Source organism: Mandrillus leucophaeus, unplaced genomic scaffold (assembly GCF_000951045.1).
Source record: "Mandrillus leucophaeus isolate KB7577 unplaced genomic scaffold, Mleu.le_1.0 Scaffold180, whole genome shotgun sequence".
Lineage (NCBI taxonomy): Eukaryota > Metazoa > Chordata > Mammalia > Primates > Cercopithecidae > Mandrillus > Mandrillus leucophaeus.
In genome coordinates this window covers 2,055,722-2,074,521 of record NW_012101810.1, presented here as the reverse complement: position 1 = coordinate 2,074,521, position 18,800 = coordinate 2,055,722, and the positions used below count along the sequence as shown (strand labels likewise).

The 18,800-nt window shown below is 59.0% G+C and overlaps 1 pseudogene; it reads right to left on the bottom strand.

The window, feature by feature from the left end:
* Window positions 1-394: 394 nt before the first annotated feature.
* LOC105537885 lies at window positions 395-5,373 on the bottom strand (annotated as a pseudogene).
* Between the last annotated feature and the right edge of the window lie 13,427 nt (window positions 5,374-18,800).

The following is an 18,800-nucleotide window of genomic DNA, read 5'->3' as shown; positions in this document are numbered from 1 at the left end:
TGAGGCCCCGCAAGGCTAGGCACACTGGCTAGCGAGGCCATCCACGGGATGGGAGCGGCCCCTTGGACTTTCCCCTGCCCCGTGACTCAGTGTGCCCTGGCACATCCGTGTGCCCTGGCACAGAGCCCCCAGCCCAGTCCCCGCTCCCCAGGGGCGGCCGCTGCTTTCTTCTCGGCCCTGGCTCGGTTCACAAACCCTTTTCACTGTGTGCCCAGCCCCGGCCAACAAGGGCTTATTCAGCATCGGCCTGTGTCCTGCTGCTGGGGAGGGCAGGGCTGGAGCGGGAGGAACATTTGTGTAACATGGAAGGCATGCTTCTCTCAAAGGGCAGGAGAGGCGATTCCCAGAGAAGGACACCCAGGGAGGCCGGCCATCAGTGACCAGACACCTGACCTCACACACCGGCAATGATGCGCACATCAGACCCAGCTCGAAGCTGCTCCAGCCCACCCAGCGGATGGCACCAGCGCCCAGCAGCAGCCAGCCCCTCGCGGATGCAAGAAAGAGGCCTCAGCCCTGGGCGGGGGCTGTGCGGACGCTTCTGAGGTGCGTGCAGGTGCCTGTCATCCAGCAGGAGCCCGCAGGTGGACAGCATGGGGGCCGCACACCTGGGGACCGGGCAAGGGGTGTGGAGCACCGTGGGACACCCCACAGCAGAGGACACAGCGTCAGGGCACATCCGCATGTGGACAGCAGGACAGCAAGAGTCGAAATGGTACTATGAACAAGTTGCAGAACAGAACGACCACGAACACATTTTATCTAAACACGGCGCATGCCGTGTGTGTGCATGTGTGTGTGCGTGTGCATGTGTGTGTGTGTGCATGTGTGCATGTGCATGTGTGCGCGAGGGTGTGCGTGTGTGAGAGGGTGTGGGAGGGTACATGCGAGGGTGTGTGCAAGTGTGTGTGTGCGAGGGTGTGCGTGTGTGTGTGCATGTGCAATAGTGTGAACTGAAGCCACTGGGCCTCTGGTCAAGGCAGATGGGGCCACTCCCCTCCAAGCCTGCTCGGGAACTAAGCCCAGGGATGCATTCCCACGCCCAGGACTTGTTCCAAATGCTCCGCGGGAGGGAGGTCGGTCCCTGGAGGCAGAGATCGTCCTGCCGCTGCTCATGTGAGGACACGGGGAGGGACTGGACCCTCAGACCAGGTGAGGAGGGCCCCTCATGGGGCTGGAGTTTGGCCACCTGCCTCTGTACATGTGTAGCGGAGGAACGCCCTTGCTGGGCCCGCTGAGGAGGAGACAAACTCTAGAGGGTGGTGACCTGATTTGCGAATGGCTGAGCCGTCTGATGAATGAGTGGCCCTTCGTGGACCATCCAGCCGGTGGGTTTGGGGCTCAGAAGCCACACTGAGCCACCCCAGGAACAAGCACGGCCCCTGTGTGGGTGGAGAAGGCAGAAGGAGGGGCACCTCAGTTCCAGGCTTGGAAATTAAGAGGTGTCTGGACCCAACCTCTCCTCCCCTCCATGCTCCACCAGCACTCGCTGTCCTGCGCCCATCCTGTTTCCACAGCGAGTCCACACACGAAGGTCAGGCACTCACTCTGGGCCAGGACTTGTGCCGGGTGCAGGCAGCACAGCTGCGTCGACGCTGCCCTGTCCTCAGGGACTCTCCTGGGGAATAGAGGCCTCCCTGCCACTCCCCGTGCTGTGCCGGCAAACGTCTAACAGTCAGCAACCCAGGAAGACCCTGACTCGCAGCGACTGCCGCTTCCCATGGTGTAAACGCTGCCACCACAGCCGTCTTCACGCTGCCCCTGTGATGTCGCTGAACATGGCCCTGCAGAATAGAGTGTGGTGGCTCCCAGGAGCTAGCAAGAGGCAGCTCCACTCCCCACCACCCCCTCCCATTGCTCTGTGATTCTCCTAATGGGGGAAACTTACACCATGACCCGCCCAGCGTAATAAGAGAACACTCCATCCCTGACTGTATCTGGAACTTCTTCAGCATTTTATTGTGGAGCCCGGCACCTCCGCCTGGATTCTACGGTTAACATGGGCTCATTGTCTTCACCGTAGACCCGTTCACCGCTCCGTCCCTCCACCCCTCCGTCAACCCATCTCACTTTATTGGACGCGTTTCACAGGAAGTTGTAGACATCATTATATTTCCACACAAATACTTCAGAAGTATTAACTAGAGTCCAATATCTGTCAACAGTTCTCTTGTTTTAGGTAGAATTTACAGTGGAATTCACAGATCTTAACAGTCCCGCGAGCTGAGTTCTGAGAAGTACACACACCTGCGTCTCCCAAACCCTCACCGGGAATATTGTCAGCCCCTGTGGAGCCCGGAGATTTATCAAAGACCTAAAAACAGAGAACTCGTCACAATCCCACTGTCCCAGTAAAGAGATTTATCAAAGAACTAAAAACAACTCATCCAGCAATCCCACTGCTGGGCAGCTACTCAGGAAATGATTACATCAAAAAGACACCTGCACGTGTTCATTCATCACAGCACCGTGCGCAATAGCAAAGACACGGAATCAGCCTAGGGCTCCACCAACAGACGGCTGGAGAACGAGAATGCCGTGCACATACACAACGGGGTACTATTCAGCCACGAAAAAGTGTAAAATCGTGCCTTTTGCAGGAACGTGGATGGAACAGGAGAACACAGTGCCAAGTGAAACAATTCAGAAATGGGACACAGAGCACGTGTCCTCACTTTTACTGGTGGGAGCTGAATGATGGGCGCCTGTGGGTGGACACAGAGTGGGGAACACTCATTCACGGAGACTCGAGAGGGCGGGCGAGGGATGAGAAAGTTCCTGGTGGGTACAATGTACACTGTCTGGTGATGGCCACACGGACAGCCCCGACGTCACCACTACACATTGTTTCCATGTAACAAAACTGCACCTGTACCCTTTATATTTACAGATAAAAAATAGGCCAGGCACAGGTGGCTCACACCTGCAATCCAAACACTCCAAGAAGCCAAGATGGGAAGGTGAATTGAGCCTAGGAGTTCAAGGCCAGCGCAGGCAGCAGAGTGAGACCTCGTGTCCACCAACAATAAAAAATTTGCCATGCGTGGTGGCACGTGCTTGTAGTCCCAGGCACTTGGGAGGCTGAGGCGGGAGGATGGCTTGAGCATGGAAAGTTGAGGCTGCAGTGAGCTGTGATTGCCCCACTGCACTGCAGCCTGGGCGAGACAGCAAGACCCTGTCTCAAAAATAAATTAATTTAAATAAATAATAATAATGATATAACCACTTTAAAAAGCCAAAAAAAAAAAAAAAAGACAATATTGTCATCAACCTAGACATGGTCTAATATGGTAGCTATTTATGTTTACACTTAAAGTCATTAAAATTAAATAAAATTTAAAAGCCGGCTCCTCAATTGCACAGGCCACACTTCCTCAATTACATGGGCCACACTTCCAGGGTTCAGCAGCCACATGTGACCAGTGACCACCACGTGGTTCACACAGACACAGGCGTTCCCACCACCTGACCGGTGATCACCACATGGCTCACACAGACGTGGGCATTCCCACCACGTGACCAGTGACCGCCACGTGGCTCACACAGACATGGGCGTTCCCACCACATGTGACCGGTGACCACCGTGTGGCTCACACAGACACGGGCGTTCCCACCACGTGTGACCAGTGACCACTGCGTGGCTCACACAGACACGGGCGTTCCCATCTCCACAGACAGTCCCACTGGACATGCTACCCTGGGAAGTTTCCACAGACCACATTTGGTGTTTAAAACTGGGCTTTCTTCCTCCGTGTGGCCCAAAGCCTTTTTAAACGGCTTTTGGTGGTGCGCTGAGCCCCATGCACCAGATGGTTTCCCATGGCCTGTGGGTGAAGGTGGAGCTGAGGAGGAACTCATGGGTCCCAGGGGAAGACCTTTCCCTCACTCCCTGGCAAGAGGCCTGGTGTCCACAGGCTCTCCAAGGCACCTCGCACGAGGGACGCCTGGATCATCCATTGGCAACATGGGCGGCAGGACCGGGGCGTTGACAGCCAGTCGGCCGTGTGAGGACCACAGCATGAACATCTCGAAACTTCCTGGTGACTTTCTGACGCCATCGTGCATTTTTCATGCAAGACGAATGGTTCGCCATGCATTAGGCTTCCTACGTGGGCCCAATCCTGATGCAGCAGCATGGGATCCCTGCAGTATTTCAACCCCATAGAAATAAATCACAGGGTGCAGATTGCAAGCTGTCAGTTATGCGTTCCAGGCAGCCCTGGAGAGCCGCCTTCTTGCAGGGAGGCTGCTGCCCCGGGAAGGAAGCCCCTTCTGTCCTCAGGCACCATGGCGCCCTGCTCTGCACTCCCTCCCGAACACCTGTGGGGCCTCAGCCACGCTGCCTGGCTCCTCTGAGCACCCGGATCACGGGGAGGAGGGAGGAGGTACCCCCGGCCTGTTGGCTCCCATTACTCCTGGAGCAGAGTCCAAATTCCTCAACGAAACCCACTGAACCCCGCTGGGGACACCCTGGGATCCGCTGAGCCCTGGGGCCTCCCCCCATGCACCCCCAACCCTCAGTCTGTACCCCTCAGAGACTCCCAGGCAGGGAAAGGTCACTCTTCCCTCCTCCAGCCTTCACCGGGCGTGTTTCCTCCTAGAACACGGCTGCACCGTCGTGGGCAGGCCCTGGAGCTCCGTCAAGGCCCAGGCACCACATGTGCAAGCATTTAAATACAGCCGACCTGGCGGATGCCCTAAGGCAGGCAGGGCCCGGAGCTCAAGAGAGGCCCACGTGCTGTGGGTCCTGGCGTTAAATACCACCACCCTGGCTGACGCCCCGTGGAACGCACAGTTTAAATATCACTGCCCCGGCTGATGCCCTGTGGAACTCGCAGAGTGGGCTCCGTGCTCCCGCCTTGACGGACTTCACACCAGCCTGGACGTTCAGACTCAAGGTTAGAAATCTCTGCCTCCTGACAAAACACAGCCACACCCCCTGCCTCCCTCCGTCGCCTCCGGCTTCACCCTCATGGGAAGGGGGCTTCGGGCTCCTGCTGGGCCCGCACTCCGAGTGGCCATGCTGCATCCACATCCTGCACGGAGTGCCCTTGGCTGCCCCCACACCGAGCACAGCACCGCAGGCAGAGGACGTGGAAGAGGAAGACACAGAGTGCTCGTGGGACCATTGGCGCAGGAGCTGCAGGAATCCCAGGGCCTTGGGGTACTCAGGATGGGGTCGCAAAGGCAGCTCAGGCCTCAGCTGAACTGGAGGGGAACACAGGACCCCTCTTGCTCGGGGCTAAGGGTGGCACTGTCCTCCCTGGGGCCTTCAGGCTCAGACCAAAGCCTCGGTCTTATTGGGGTCTGGTGTGAATTGGAGCCATCCCACAGGTGGTGTGCAGAGCCAGCCCATAAGAGCTGAGCCTTCATGTCCTGGAATCGGGTGAGCTGGCCCATTATACGCAGCACTATTAAAATGAAATCAACCAGGCGTCGGGGCTCGTGCTGCAATCCCAGCACATCAGGAGACCGAGGAGGGGGGATCGCTGGAGGACAGGAGTGAGAGACCAGCCTGGATAACACAGCAAGACTTCATCTCTACAGATAAAAATATAAACCAGATCACGAGGGCAGGAGATCGAGACCATCCTGGCTAACATGGTGAAACCCCGTCTCTACTAAAAATACAAAAAAATCAGCCGGGCTTGGTGGCGGCACCTGTAGTCCCAGCTACTCGGGAGGCTGAAGCAGGAGAATGGCGTGAACCCGGGAGGCAGAGCTTGCACCGAGCCAAGATCGTGCCACTGCACTCCAGCCTGGGCGACAGAGCAAGACTCCATCTCAAAAATCAATCAATCAGTCAATCAATAAGCTGGATGCAGTGGCGTGTACCTGCGGTCCCTGCTCCTCAGGAGGCTGAGACAGGAGGTTGAGCCCAGGAGGTTGAGGCTGCAGTGAACTGTGGTTGCGCCACAGCCCTCCAGCCTGAGTGATGGAGCAAAACCCTGTCTCAAAAACAAATTAAATCATAAGAACTTACAAACAGAGGAGTCACTATAAACAGAAGCGCTGAACACAGCACTCGCCCCCGCCTCTCGCGGTGTGGCCCTGTGCGCTCCTCCAGGCTCCTGAGGTTGACCGTGTGTTGTGTCTGTCTGAGGCCAGGTCACGTGGGGTCACCGCAGGGTGCCCACCCCGGCCTGCAGTGTGTCCCCTTGGCAACTCGAAGCCAGCCCCGGCGGGAGCATTTGCACCACAGGTACAGGCAGACACTCCCCATCTGGGCTCTTTCTTCCTTGGAGCCAGTGGTCACAGTCGCCAGCCCACTCCAAGCCACACAGGCCATGGCAATGGCAGCCTGACCACGTTCCCCCATTCCAGGCTGCCCTCCACGGAGACGGAGATGCTCCTTGCTGAAAAGCGCTGCTGGGTGGAGGAAATACTTGCTCTTAGGAAACCCACTCAGCCAGCAGCGGGGAAAAGCCGAGCTTCTTTTCTGTAGGATGTTTTCTCTTTTAAGTTCTTATCTGAAAGCAAAGAAGAGGCTGGACACGGGCTGTCTGAGGGCTTCAGCTTGCCTGGGTCCTGGGGCCTTTGGGCTTTGTACCTCTGACCCTCTGCTCCCTGTGGCCACCCACCTTGGACCCAAAAGGCCACGGTCAGCAAATGTCCCAACCAAAGGAAGAGGAGGTGGGGCTGGGCAGCTGCCGTGAGGTTGGGTGAGGCCTTGCGGCCACAATGGATGTCCCTCTCCAGCCTAGAGCTGGCCGGAGAGTGCTGCTGAGGCCAGCCCCGTGGCCGGAGGTGTGAGGGGCAGGGGCTGGAACAAAGGAGCAGCTGGGCTGGAGAGCCTTGGCCCTGTCCCCAGTGGCTTCCAGACACATCTCTGGCCCCGAGCTTGAGTGCCTTGTGGCCTTCCAGGGAGGCCGGCGCCCGCTCCCCCAGACTGGGCAGCCTCGCCTGGTCCCGTGGTCCTGGGGAAAGAAAGGCCTGGGCCCGGGACCCAGAGAGAGCTGGGGAATTGAAAAGGGATGCAGGCCCCTGGGAGCAGCTGTGGGGTGGAGGCGGGGTGTGGGGACTGTGGCCAGCACTCGGTGGGCTGGGAGACGAGGGCTAGGGCTGAGGTTCTGGCGCTGGCAGACTGGGAGTTCAGAGCTGGAAGATGGACAGCAGGGCCAGCACTGGCTTGAGAGCAAGGCCCTGCCATCCTGGGGCTGGGCCGCTATGAGCCCTCAGGCTGTGTGTCTGGGAAGCTGGAGGTGGGGGTGTCCTAGGGACGGGGGACAGTGGGCTGGGCCTGCACCAGGAGACTGGCCGGGGCACCTGTCATAGGTAGGTGTGTGTGGGTGGCAGTGCGGCTCAGCCTCGGGACACAGGAGGCCACACATGAGCCGTGACCTGCACGGGCACCCAGACCAAGCGGCCTGGGAGGTGTGGGTCCTCCCAGACAGGCATGAAGGCCCAAGACCATCTTCTTCCTGCATTTCCCAGAGTTCCTCTCACCCGGGGCCCGGGGAGTTCTTGTGGCCGGGAAGCATCATTCATTCTGCAGGGCGGGGCTGAGCACGGACTGCTGGGTTTGCAAAGGGAGTGACTGCTGGCTGCCCCCACCAGCCACAGGGTGGCTGTCGCCCTTCAGGGGCTCCATGAACAAGTTTCCTCAGATGTGATGAGCTCCCCATCACGGGAGGTAAGCAAGAGGCATCCTCGGATGTGATGAGCTCCCCAACACAGGAGGTAAGCAAGAGGGGTCCTCGGATGTGATGAGCTCCCCGTCACAGGAGGTAAGCAAGAGGCGTCCTCGTATGTGATGAGCTCCCCGTCACAGGAGGTAAGCAAGAGGGGTCCTCGGACGTGATGAGCTCCCCATCATGGGAGGTAAGCAAGAGGCGTCCTCAGATGTGATGAGCTCCCCATCACGGGAGGTAAGCAAGAGGGGTCCTCGGACATGATGAGCTCCCCGTCACGGGAGGTAAGCAAGAGGGGTCCTCGGACGTGATGAGCTCCCCGTCACGGGAGGTAAGCAAGAGGCGTCCTCAGATGTGATGAGCTCCCCATCATGGGAGGTAAACAAGAGGGGTACTCAGCCCTCTGTGGTGTTTGCTGACCAAATTTCAATCTTCCCTTCCAGCTAAGACTCTGGTTTTCCTTTGGGAAAGTCCTCGATCTCCGTCAGTGTGGCTGGGGACTCTCCCACCCCTGGGCTCCCAGTGGGCCCTCCACCCAGGGCTGGCCCCGACCCTGGTGATTGTCCCAGAGTTGGACAGTGACCCAGGCCAGGTCACTCAGGCTCTGGGACTGGGATGCTCAGAAAAGAGGCCCCTCCCTGCAGGGCCACCAGAGTGTGGGGAACCTGCCTGGGAATGGAGCCCAGGTGGAGAAAAGCAGAGCCAGAGGTGAGAAGAGTCCACACCCTGATGGTGCTGTTGGAGCACCTGAATCCAGCCATACCTGAAACCCACCACCCTGCACTTTCTGTTAGGAGCCAGCAATGCCCACCTTGTAAATACCCACTTGACCTTAATCAATCTGAGCGGGTCTCCATCACTCGGATCTGAAGAGTCCTTGCTAACGCCCTCTGCTAGGATGCAGCCCAGTCTGTCTGTGGCTCTGCAGGCTTCCTGAGCACCTCTGCAGCTGTACCTGAGCACAGCCTCCTGGGGTTGCCATCTCTCCCTGCCCCATTGCTCCCCTCATCTTGCATCTTGGGGCGAAGGCTCCTCTCTTCCTCCCAGAATCTTTGGGCCCTCTGGAGCCCCTCCCAAGGCCACAGTGCCCCCACCCTTGTTCCAAAGACACGAACCCAAGTAGCCACACGACGAACCCAGAGGAAGGGTCTCTGAGGGGCAGAGCCTTGTCACCCCATGGAAGCCGGCTCTTCCTCAGCCTGCCTTGCCAGCACAGGGGGAGGTGGGACGTGGGGAGAGGACCCCACGCAGACCCCACGTCAGGTCCCCACTCCCCGCCCCTTGTCATTTCCAGCGGTGTGACCCCAGGCAAGCCACATAACCACTCCAAGCCTCGCAGGTTAAAAATGGGGTCAATAACTCCAGCCGTCTCCTCCTGGAAGTGTGGAGAACACGTCCGGCCAGGCCGCTCAGCCACGGCTGCCCTAGTCCCAGGCAGGGGTTCAGGACAGGATCCCAGGGGCTCCTTGGGCCGGGGGTGGGGCTCGGCCCCGTACTGGGGCTCGACTTGGATCCTGCAGTGCTGGGGCAGTCACCTGACAACCACTATCCTCACTGACTTCATAAAACCCACCAGGAAAAACCGTGGGGGACATCCCCACGCACAGCACTTCACAGTTCCTCAGATGCTGTGGCGTCCAGCTCAGGAAGTGAAGGTGAGGAAGGGAAAAGGGAAGGAAGGGGGTGGGGGCAGTGGCTCACGCCTGTGAGGTCAGCACTTTGGGAGGCTGAGGCAGGAGGATCGCTTGAGCCCAAAGTTCAAGACCAGCATAGACAACATAGGGAAACACCGTCTCTACAAAAAATAGAATTAGCCGGGTGTGGTGGCATGCCCTGTAGTCCCGGCTGCTCGGGAGGCTGAGGCAGGAGGATCCCTTGAGCCAGGGAGGGCGAGGCTGCAGTGAGCTATGATCGCACCACTGCGCTCCAGCCTGAGTGACAGAGCAAGATCCTGCCTCAAAAAAGAATTTTTTTAATTTTAATTTGAAAAAGGAGTCCCTCTGCCGGGCGCAGTGGCTCAAGCCTGTAATCCCAGCACTTTGGGAGGCCGAGACAGGCGGATCACGAGGTCAGGAGATCAAGACCATCCTGGCTAACACGGTGAAACCCCGTCTCTACTAAAAAATACAAAAAACTAGCCGAGCGAAGTGGCGGGCGCCTGTAGTCCCAGCTACTCGGGCGGCTGAGGCAGGAGAATGGCGTAAACCCGGGAGGCGGAGCTTGCAGTGAGCCGAGATCGCGCCACTGCACTCCAGCCTGGGTGACAGAGCCAGACTCTGTCTCAAAAAAAAAAAAAAAAAGAAAGAAAAAGGAAGGAAGGGCCTGGGCTGGGTGCCGGGGGGAAGAAGGGGGTCCCGGCAGGGGTGACAGGATGTGGGTGCCCGCCTGGAGCCAGCCCGTCTGGAGGACTCCAGCGCCCTCCTTGCAGGGAAACACTAGGCCCTCCTTCCTCCCGGGTCACCCCGTCCTGGGCACATAAACCATCCAGATGGACGATGGAGGGACTGCCTGGGTCAGCCGCAGGTCGGCAGGAGCCACAGTTGTGGCACCTTCCTGGTGGGTTTCTTGGCATCCTTGGGGAGTGGCAAGGAACTGGAAGGGGGCAGCCTCTCTGCAGGAGGCTGCGGGCGTCGGGTGTGGAAAGATCTGAACGTGGCCTTGGTGGTTCTGGGCAAATCAGTGCCCTGTTTCCCAGCTGTGCCTGGTGGACACAGGACCTCAGCCACAGTCGGCCCCCCGAGCGCTGCTTCCCTCCCCCTGCCCAGGAACCTGGCTCAGAGCCAGCAGCTGTGACCCCCCGCACCTGGCTCCCCTGGGATCTGTGCTGAGTGACACCTGCAGGTGATGCAGCAGCTCCCAAACCAGTGCTGGTGGCTGAGGCCTGGTGGCTGAGAAACAGGCTGGGCCCTGCTCAGCAGAACCTCCGGGGTGACCCAGACACTCCCTTCCACAGAAGGCACATGGGTCCCCGTTTCCAGGAGCTTAACCCGACCAGAGAAATGACCCTGGAGAGCAGAGCGGCCGCCCTTGCCCGGGCACACAGGCCCCGACTCCAGACCTCAGGTTGCCAGGTAACATATTTTCCAATGACAGCTGCTGTCCGTGCTGCCAGCCAGGCAGGAGAGCCGGGCCCTGCACTGGGCTGGGAGAGGCCTCCCCAGACACCCTGGGACTACCCCGGCTCACCCATTCCCCCCAGCCCAGGTGGCCAAGGCGTGGAGCTCAGAGAATGTCCAAGTTCATTCAACAAACCTCAGCAGCCTACGCCGCGGGGGCTCCGTGTGCGACAGGGGAGGCGTACAGCCTGGCGCCAGCAACTTTCCCCAGTCACCTGTAAAACGGGGCGATGGATCCGACCGGCAGGGTCTGGCACCGCACCCTCTGACGCCCACAGCCCTGGCACCGGCTGCTGAGGGGCTCTTTCCCCAGGCCCACAAGCAGAACCATAGGTCCCCGGAGGACTAATGGCTGTTTCCTGGAGGGGGCAGGGGCAGGAATGGCTCCCCCACCCTCCTGACGTGAAAATCTGTAAAATTCTCTGCTCTTGGAGCTCTGGGCGCCCAGCAGGCCTTGGTCAGCCTGTGAGCAGACACTGCAGCCCCATCGGCCTCCCACACAGAGAACCCCAGACCCAGTGACCACCTCAGAAGGCCTCACAGGGCCCCAGTGCCTGGCATCCCCTCAACCTCCCACACAGAGAACCCCAGACCCAGTGACCACCTCAGAAGGCCTCACACGGCCCCAGTGCACGTTGTCTCCCCCAGTGGCTTTTCATTTAAATGGATTTCCAAATCTCTCCTCCCCAAACAAAGAAGCACTCTCCCCATCCCCTGCATGACTGAGGGGCCAATCTTCTGAACAGGAAACTGGATGTCCAGCTTAGTGCGGAGCCATCTCGGGCCAGGCCAGGTCTCAGAAAGCTATTTCGAAGCCTCCTGTACCCCCAGCCGGGGTGTAGCTCAGGCCGACTCCCCTCTCCCCAGGCACTTCCCTGGGACACCGACACCTGCTTCCTGGGACGTCAAGAATCGAATGTGGTGTCCCTCAAGGCTCAGCCAGGGACCCACCAACCAAATGGCATCTGCCATGTTATGCTCCTTATTATTTTATTTTATTTCATTTTATTTTTAAACAGTGCCTCGCTCTGTCACCCAGACTGGAGTGCAGTGGCGCGACCTCGGCTCACTGCAAGTTCCCCCTCCCGGGTTCCAGCCATTCTCCTGCCTCAGTCTCCCGAGTAGCTGGGACTACAGGCGCCGCCACCACGCCCGGCTAATCTTTTGTATTTTTTTGTAGAGACGGGGTTTCACCAGGTTAGCCAGGATGGTCTCGATCTCCTGACCTCGTGATCCGCCCGCCTCGGCCTCCCAAAGTGCTGGGATTACAGGCGTGAGCCACCGCGCCCGGCCCCTGTTTTGCTCCTTACGATCATCATTGTATCTTTATGAGCTCAAGCTGCTGTCCCCTCCGAGTCTGGCGCATGCTGGCTGGAGACCGGCAGCACCTGGAGGGGGAAAAGTAGCCGTTTGGAGTCAGCAGTGACAGAAAATCAAACGCTGCTGCTCGAGGAATCAGAAGCTGCCCTTCTGAGCTCTGCTGTGCATCCTGCGGGCTCCAGAGAGATTGGCCGGGTCCTCCCCCACCTGCCTGGGGTACAGGACTTGCTGAAGAGAGTGGGGGAAGAATGTCCACATTGTTAGACAAGCTTCAGTTTTCTGAGAATTTTGCAATGCGCCCCTGTGCAGGGTGAGTGGCCCCAGGGCACATGAAGGCCCTGGCTGCCCCTGAGTTGATTTAAAGCTCGACTGCTGATCTCCGGTGACAGGTTATTTGTGTAACCTACAGTTTTCTATGCACATAGTAATTTCCACCTCCCTCCATGTCACCCAGAAGACACGTTTTTACCCTGAGTCGGAGCAGGAGAACTGTCTGAATGAAAGTGACTTCACAAAGGGCTTGACTGACAGGCAGGCTCGGGGAGCACCGGAATAATGTCCGGGTTATCAAAGCAGACGCAGGTGGGCAGGCGAGAACGGGCATGCTCCCCGGCTCAGAAAGGCCCGCTCGGCTCACAGGAGGCCCCAGAGCGGGAACTAACAGGCACAGGGATCGCTGGCCCCGTGCGTTTCCCTTTAAACGCCGTCTAAGCCGTAACGAAGTCTGATTACAGTTTCGCTGAGATGGAAACTGAGAGGAACGAACAGTGATATTCAGCAACCACCATCACCTTCCTCTTTGGACAATCCCATCTCATTCCTGTGCTTATGCTTGTTCCCCGTGGATCCTGACTACACACCCTCACCTCATGCTTGGCAGTTCGTAAACAAGATGCCCCTCTGTGGTGATGACGTACACACAATGAAAAGCTTGACTCTGGGGGGCCAGACAGGCCTGATCTCGGTAGCTCTCAGGCTTAGTCTGCACGCTACCTGGGCCGAAAGAGCCGAATTCGAAGCTCTGTGTCCTTGCCTATGAAAGCGGGGAGAGCGGAACTTACTTGGAAGACTTGTGTGACTCGGGTGAGAGTTCAGCTGCACACACACAAAGCGACATGAGTGAGCAAGTGTCTGGCAATGGCGCAGCCCAGTGTGGAACAGCAGCTGCTGCCTCGTTGTGACACACAGTGGAGCCATCTCAGCTCAGAGCCTGCTCTGGCCCCTCCACCTGGCCCTCTGGGAGGGGCCCCCCTTGCTCCTCCGAGCCAAATTCCTACATCTGGGGTCTCGAGGGCAGGAGGCCGGGATGGGTTCAGTGAATCCTGAACAGTGAGGTGGCTCAGTTTCCCTCCTACCAAATGGACCGGGTTACCTCTCAGGCCGTGGGAGGTGAATGAGTCAGTGTTTGTGAAACGCTCTGCGGATCAGATGAAAGGGCTCCAGGAGGGGCCACCCATTAGAAGGGATCGCAGGGAGCTTGGCCCACGCTCCCCAGAATGAGGGCCAAGGGGCCAGGGCGGCGGGAGGCCTGGACGCAGAGGAGGCCACAGCCAGGCCCCGCTAAGCCACCTGTTCCCGGCACAGGCATCCCAGGGCCAAGGCTGCGGGGACCGTCTCTGCTGGTCACGTCCGGCGTGTGAGGCCCTGGAGGCCCCTGTGCCCGTCCGTGTGGTGATACCACCCCCAACAGCCGAGGTCGGCCGGAGGGAAGTAAGGCCGGAGGCAGCAGCACCCAGGGGTGGAGCCAGGCTTGGCCCAGCCTTTCCCACCTGCCCGGGTCTCAGCACCCTCAGTGGTCTGCAGGGAGCCTGCTGCCACGCAAGTCCCTGTAGTTTGAGAGTGTGGACGCCCTTTTCTGCCACCATGGCCTGCTCCGGTCGGGGGCCGTGCCTGAGAGTGGGTGAGGGGGACCTCCCCAGCCCCTGGAGACCCTGGCTTGCCCAGACCACGTGGCAGAACCAGAGGCCAGATCCACCCCGTTGCCGACCTCCAGGCCTCAGGCAGCCCAGGGTGCACGGACCGAGGTCCCCACAGTCTGCATCATGGCAACCCCTCCCCATGGCCCCATCCTGCCCCATCCAGGCCCTCCCGTCTCTATCTCCAGCCTGGGGATCTCCGCTTCTCTCTGGGGCCTCCACTGCACTCACTCGGAGACTGAGCCAGGCCCATTAAAGGTGCAAGGTTTATCACGGAAGGTGGAGAGCTGTGCCAGTCACACGGCCCCCAGGCCTCTGCATCCACGGAGCACCTGGGGCGTGTTCCGGTCAGCCACAGCTGGGAGGGAGTCAGTGACGACTCATGACTGACTCTCACCAGCAATTTCTACATTGACTGCACATTGCGATGGCAATGTTTGGGTGATGGAGTCAAAATATAGGCTCAAAACTAAATATTACCTTTTTTTTACATGTTTTCAGGAGGCACAAGCAGATTTAAAACCAGGCATGAGGCTGCCGGGCAGCTCTGACCTAGTACGGCCGCCTCGTTTTACCGCTGAGGAGAGGAGGGCTGAGCAGGAGAGCCCTGGCCCTGCAGGGGCTAATGAGTGAGAGGAGGGAGAATGGGTTACCCCTGGGAAGAATCAAATTCTGGAGGCAGGTGACCTCTGGGGCAGGCTGCAAGGACATGGGGGTAGGGAATGGACGCCTTCTTCTCTGGGGTTTTTCTTTAAACTGCACTGCCCAGTCCAGCCATTTCCAGGAGGCCTCACCATGGGCACATGCTGAGGCCGGTGGCGGCGGCCGCCTGGCCATTGGCAGACGCAGCTGTGCGAGGCGCCTTTTCTTTCTCAGAAGGACCCGGGGTGAGGAAAGAGACACGCCGGTCACTCACTGAAATAACCACGGAAACGCCGGATTCAGCAGAAGCGTCCACCTGCCCAGGCGCTCCCCCCGGAACTTCCTCCTTCAGTCCAGGGACCGCGTCCAGCTTCTCCGGGGCCCGCGTGAAGCAAGCTCACCCCTCACCCGGCAGTGACCCAGAGCCCCGGCTTATCCATCACTGTCAGGCTCTGAGAGGAGAGCGACTCTGCTCCAAATGCCCGGCTGCTTCCGCCACACACAGGAGGGAATGGGGGTCCACGTGAGACCAGCCACTGGCAGAGGCCTGGGTCAGACTGAAAGGTGCCTTGCGAGACGGACACTCACCAGCCTGCTCCAACCAGAGCCCAGCTCCTTCTGAGAATCACACGCCCAGACAGAGGCTTGCTGGGAAGGGGGTGTCCTCCTCTCTGTCCAACCCCAGCTGCATGGAAGCGAAGCCGGCCCCAGAGTGACTGAGTCCAGAGCCCAGCCCTGAGCACCCACCAAGGGCCAGGAAGAGTCAGTGCGTGGGGCAGGCGCTGCCCCCACGACCTCATTCCCAAGTTCCCTCTGTGTCCCCGCAGCCCCTGCTGGCCAGGACGGCAGGAGGACCTGGCAGGTGCTCCCAGAGATCGCTTCTCTGCGTGTGCCCGCCGCCCTTCCTCCCTGGTCCTGCGGGCTGCTGGCCTCAGGATCCAGGTCGCCTCAGGTGGCAAAGTTGGGGCCGTGCCCCACCTGCCTTCACTGGGTCATGTTGACTCGTCCATCTATGAGAGTCTGAGCTTGAGGCTTGGAAACTCTCCTCTGCTGGACCTGCTCGGAGCCGTGGATGCACAGAGCCCTCAGCTCAGAGACCAGGGGAGGCTGGCACCACGCTCCACCCGGCAGGCGGCTGGCTCCAGGTCATCTGGAGGGTCCCAAAGCTGTGAGACTGAGGGAGGCTCCCCCTCTCTGGAGGGGCCCAGGCAGCCCTTGTGTCGGAGCCAGGGATAGTCCCTGACCCCGGGAGCTCCCTCTCCTCCCACACCTTCCACATACCCCTCTCCCTCAGGGCTGTCTTAACTTGAGGTCACCCAGAAATAGGTTTTTGGGGAGGCCATCCCAGGAAACTTTCGCAGGAATGAGGGCTGAGGCAGGGAAGGGCTGCTGTCACCACTATGGGGGACTGCTCCAGTGAGGGGGCCGGCATGAGACTCTCAGAATCGTCCAACCCAAGGGTCATGAGAGCCAGGTCAGAGGTCGCAGGCTGCTCCCAGGGCCTCTAGATCTCTGGAGAGCCCTTGGCTGCAGTTTGCAGATGCCAATGGCTGGAGGTCAGCTGGCACTGCCACCACAACGGCCAGCGGAGGACAACAGCGTGGGCATGGAGATGGACACTCCCCCGTGTCCACTCAGCTGGCCGCGGTGCCCAGAGGTGCGGTCAAGCCCCGTCCAGATGTCACTGTGGTCGTGCTGCAGATGTGATCGACACGCGCAATCGGCTAATTGTGAGTGCCGCAGGTCACCCTCCGAGACGTGGCTGGGCCTCAGCTGCAGTTGAGGATGAACGCTGAAGCTTCCTGGAGAAGGACCTCGGCCCCAAGACTGCGACATCAAATCCTGCCCAGGCTCCCAGCCTGCCCTCCTGCGGGCAGCCCTGCAGATTTCAGATTCATCAGCTTGGACCGTCACATGGGCCAGCTCCTTAAATCGATCTCCCTGTGTCTGTGTCTCTGTCTCTCTCCCTATGAAGGGCGCTGACTGATACGGGACCCTTGGTGTCTCCGCTTCTCTTAAGGGTCAGAAATCAAGCACATACCTAGAGGCCAGAGCCTTCTTTGAGCCTCAGTTTCTCCATCTGTAGACTGAGAAGTGGGCTCAGGCCATTGCTGGCATCCCCCTGAGGTCTGTAGGATCTCAGAGGTTTATTTGCAAGGAGTTTCCACTAAGCTCCCTTCACACACATCGTCCTGAGTACACACACACACATTATCCTGAACACACACATCATCCTGAGCACACACATCATCCTGAACACACACACATACTTGTCTATGCACCTTGAGGGTGGCAGGAAGTCCAGACATTGCTCCTGACCCCCTTAGCTCCAGGCCCAGGACACAGCCCTATCAATTCGTAGCACAGAGAGCACCAAAGGCTGAAAGCGTCCTCGTGGAGGGCAGGGCTGTGGGGAAGAGGCTAAGCCACCAGGGGCTCTCGGGGGCTGGAGTCTGGCCCTGAGGTGGAGACACCTCAGGATGAAGGCAAGGGTGACTGTCCTGGGGACTCCTGCCGGGCAGGCTGGGATTTGGTGGTACTGAGAGTGTCCTCTGCACACTCTGGGGGCGACCGTCTCAGGGACAGTGGTCATGTGGCGATAACCCTCATTTGAGCCAGTTGGGCATTCTCTAAGGGTCCCCATACCCCCAAGCCCCAGGAATGGACTGGAGCCCTGGGTGCTGGCCACGATCACTGCAGAAAGGAAGGTGAAGAGGAGGCAGGGGTCAGAATAATCCTTTTTCCTGGTCCAGGGCTCAGCTCACGCACCAGGCCTTGTCCTGGGCCCTGAGAGTATACTGCTGCCCTTACCAAGACCAAGCCCTCCCCAGCAGCGGCCCCAGACCCAAGATGCCAGAGAGCTTCTGGTGTGGAGAATCGTGTAGAGACCACTGGGCCCAAGGTCCCCTTCTTACAGTGGGGAGACCAAAGAGACTGGTCCAAAGCCAGCTAGGGCCCAATATCCCAGAACGCCCATCCCCAGCCCCTGCCAGCCCTCTTTTTTCATTCTCCTATTCCTGAGTGGTAATGGGAGATGGGGCCCACATTGTCATGGAGTTTGGAAGGTATTTTAGGGTTCGGCAGCTGTCATGACAGAAGCCATAAGCTGAGGGTCATAAACAGCAGGCATTTATTTCTCACAGCTCTGAAGGCTGGATCAAGGAGCCAGCACAGCTGGTTTCTCCAGAGGCCTCTCTCCTCAACTTCTAGACGGCAGCCTTCCCCCAGACCCTCACACGGCCTCTCCTCTGTGCACAGACAGCGGGGATCCCTGGTGCCTCTTCCTCCTCCAGTAAGAACACTGGTCCTACAGGATTAGGATTAGGGCCCCAACCTTATGGGATCATTCAGTCTTATTACCTCCTTGAAGGCCTTGTCTCCAAATATAGTCACATGGGGATATAGCTTCCACCTGTGAATTTGGAGGATGCCATTCCATTCATAACAGAATCAAATGCTAGAGTGGAACTACTCTACTTAAAAGCTCCAGCATATCCAGGCCGCAGCACTTAATGAGGTAGGAAGAGCCAGAGAAGGCCTGGCTGGCCCTGGGAGACATGTCCATCTCACTGCTGGTTCATAAACACGTGGGCACCCGGGAAGCTGGAGCGTGGCCTGTGTGATGTGGGCACCCACCACCACAATGGGGCTGGTTCATAAACACGTGGGCACCCGGGAAGCTGGAGTATGGCCTGTGTGACGTGGGCGCCCACCACCATGATGGGGCCGGTTCATAAACACATGGGCACCTGGGAAACTGGAGCATGGCCTGTGTGACGTGGGCGCCCACCACCACAATGGGGTTGGTTCATAAACACATGGGCACCCGGAAAGTTGGAGAGTGGCCTGTGTGACGTGGGTGCCCACCACCACAAGGACCGGTTCATAAACACGTGGGCACCTGGGAAGCTGGAGCATGGCCTGTGTGACATGGGCACCCACCACCATGCTGGGGCTGGTTCATAAACTTGTGGGCACCCGGGAAGCTGGAGTGTGGCCTGTGTGATGTGGGCGCCCACCACCATGATGAGACTGGTTCATAAACACATGGGCACCCGGGAAGCTGGAGCGTGGCCTGTGTGACTTGGGTGCCCACCACCACGAGGACTGGTTCATAAACACGTGGGCACCTGGGAAGCTGGAGCATGGCCTGTGTGACGTGGGTGCCCACCACC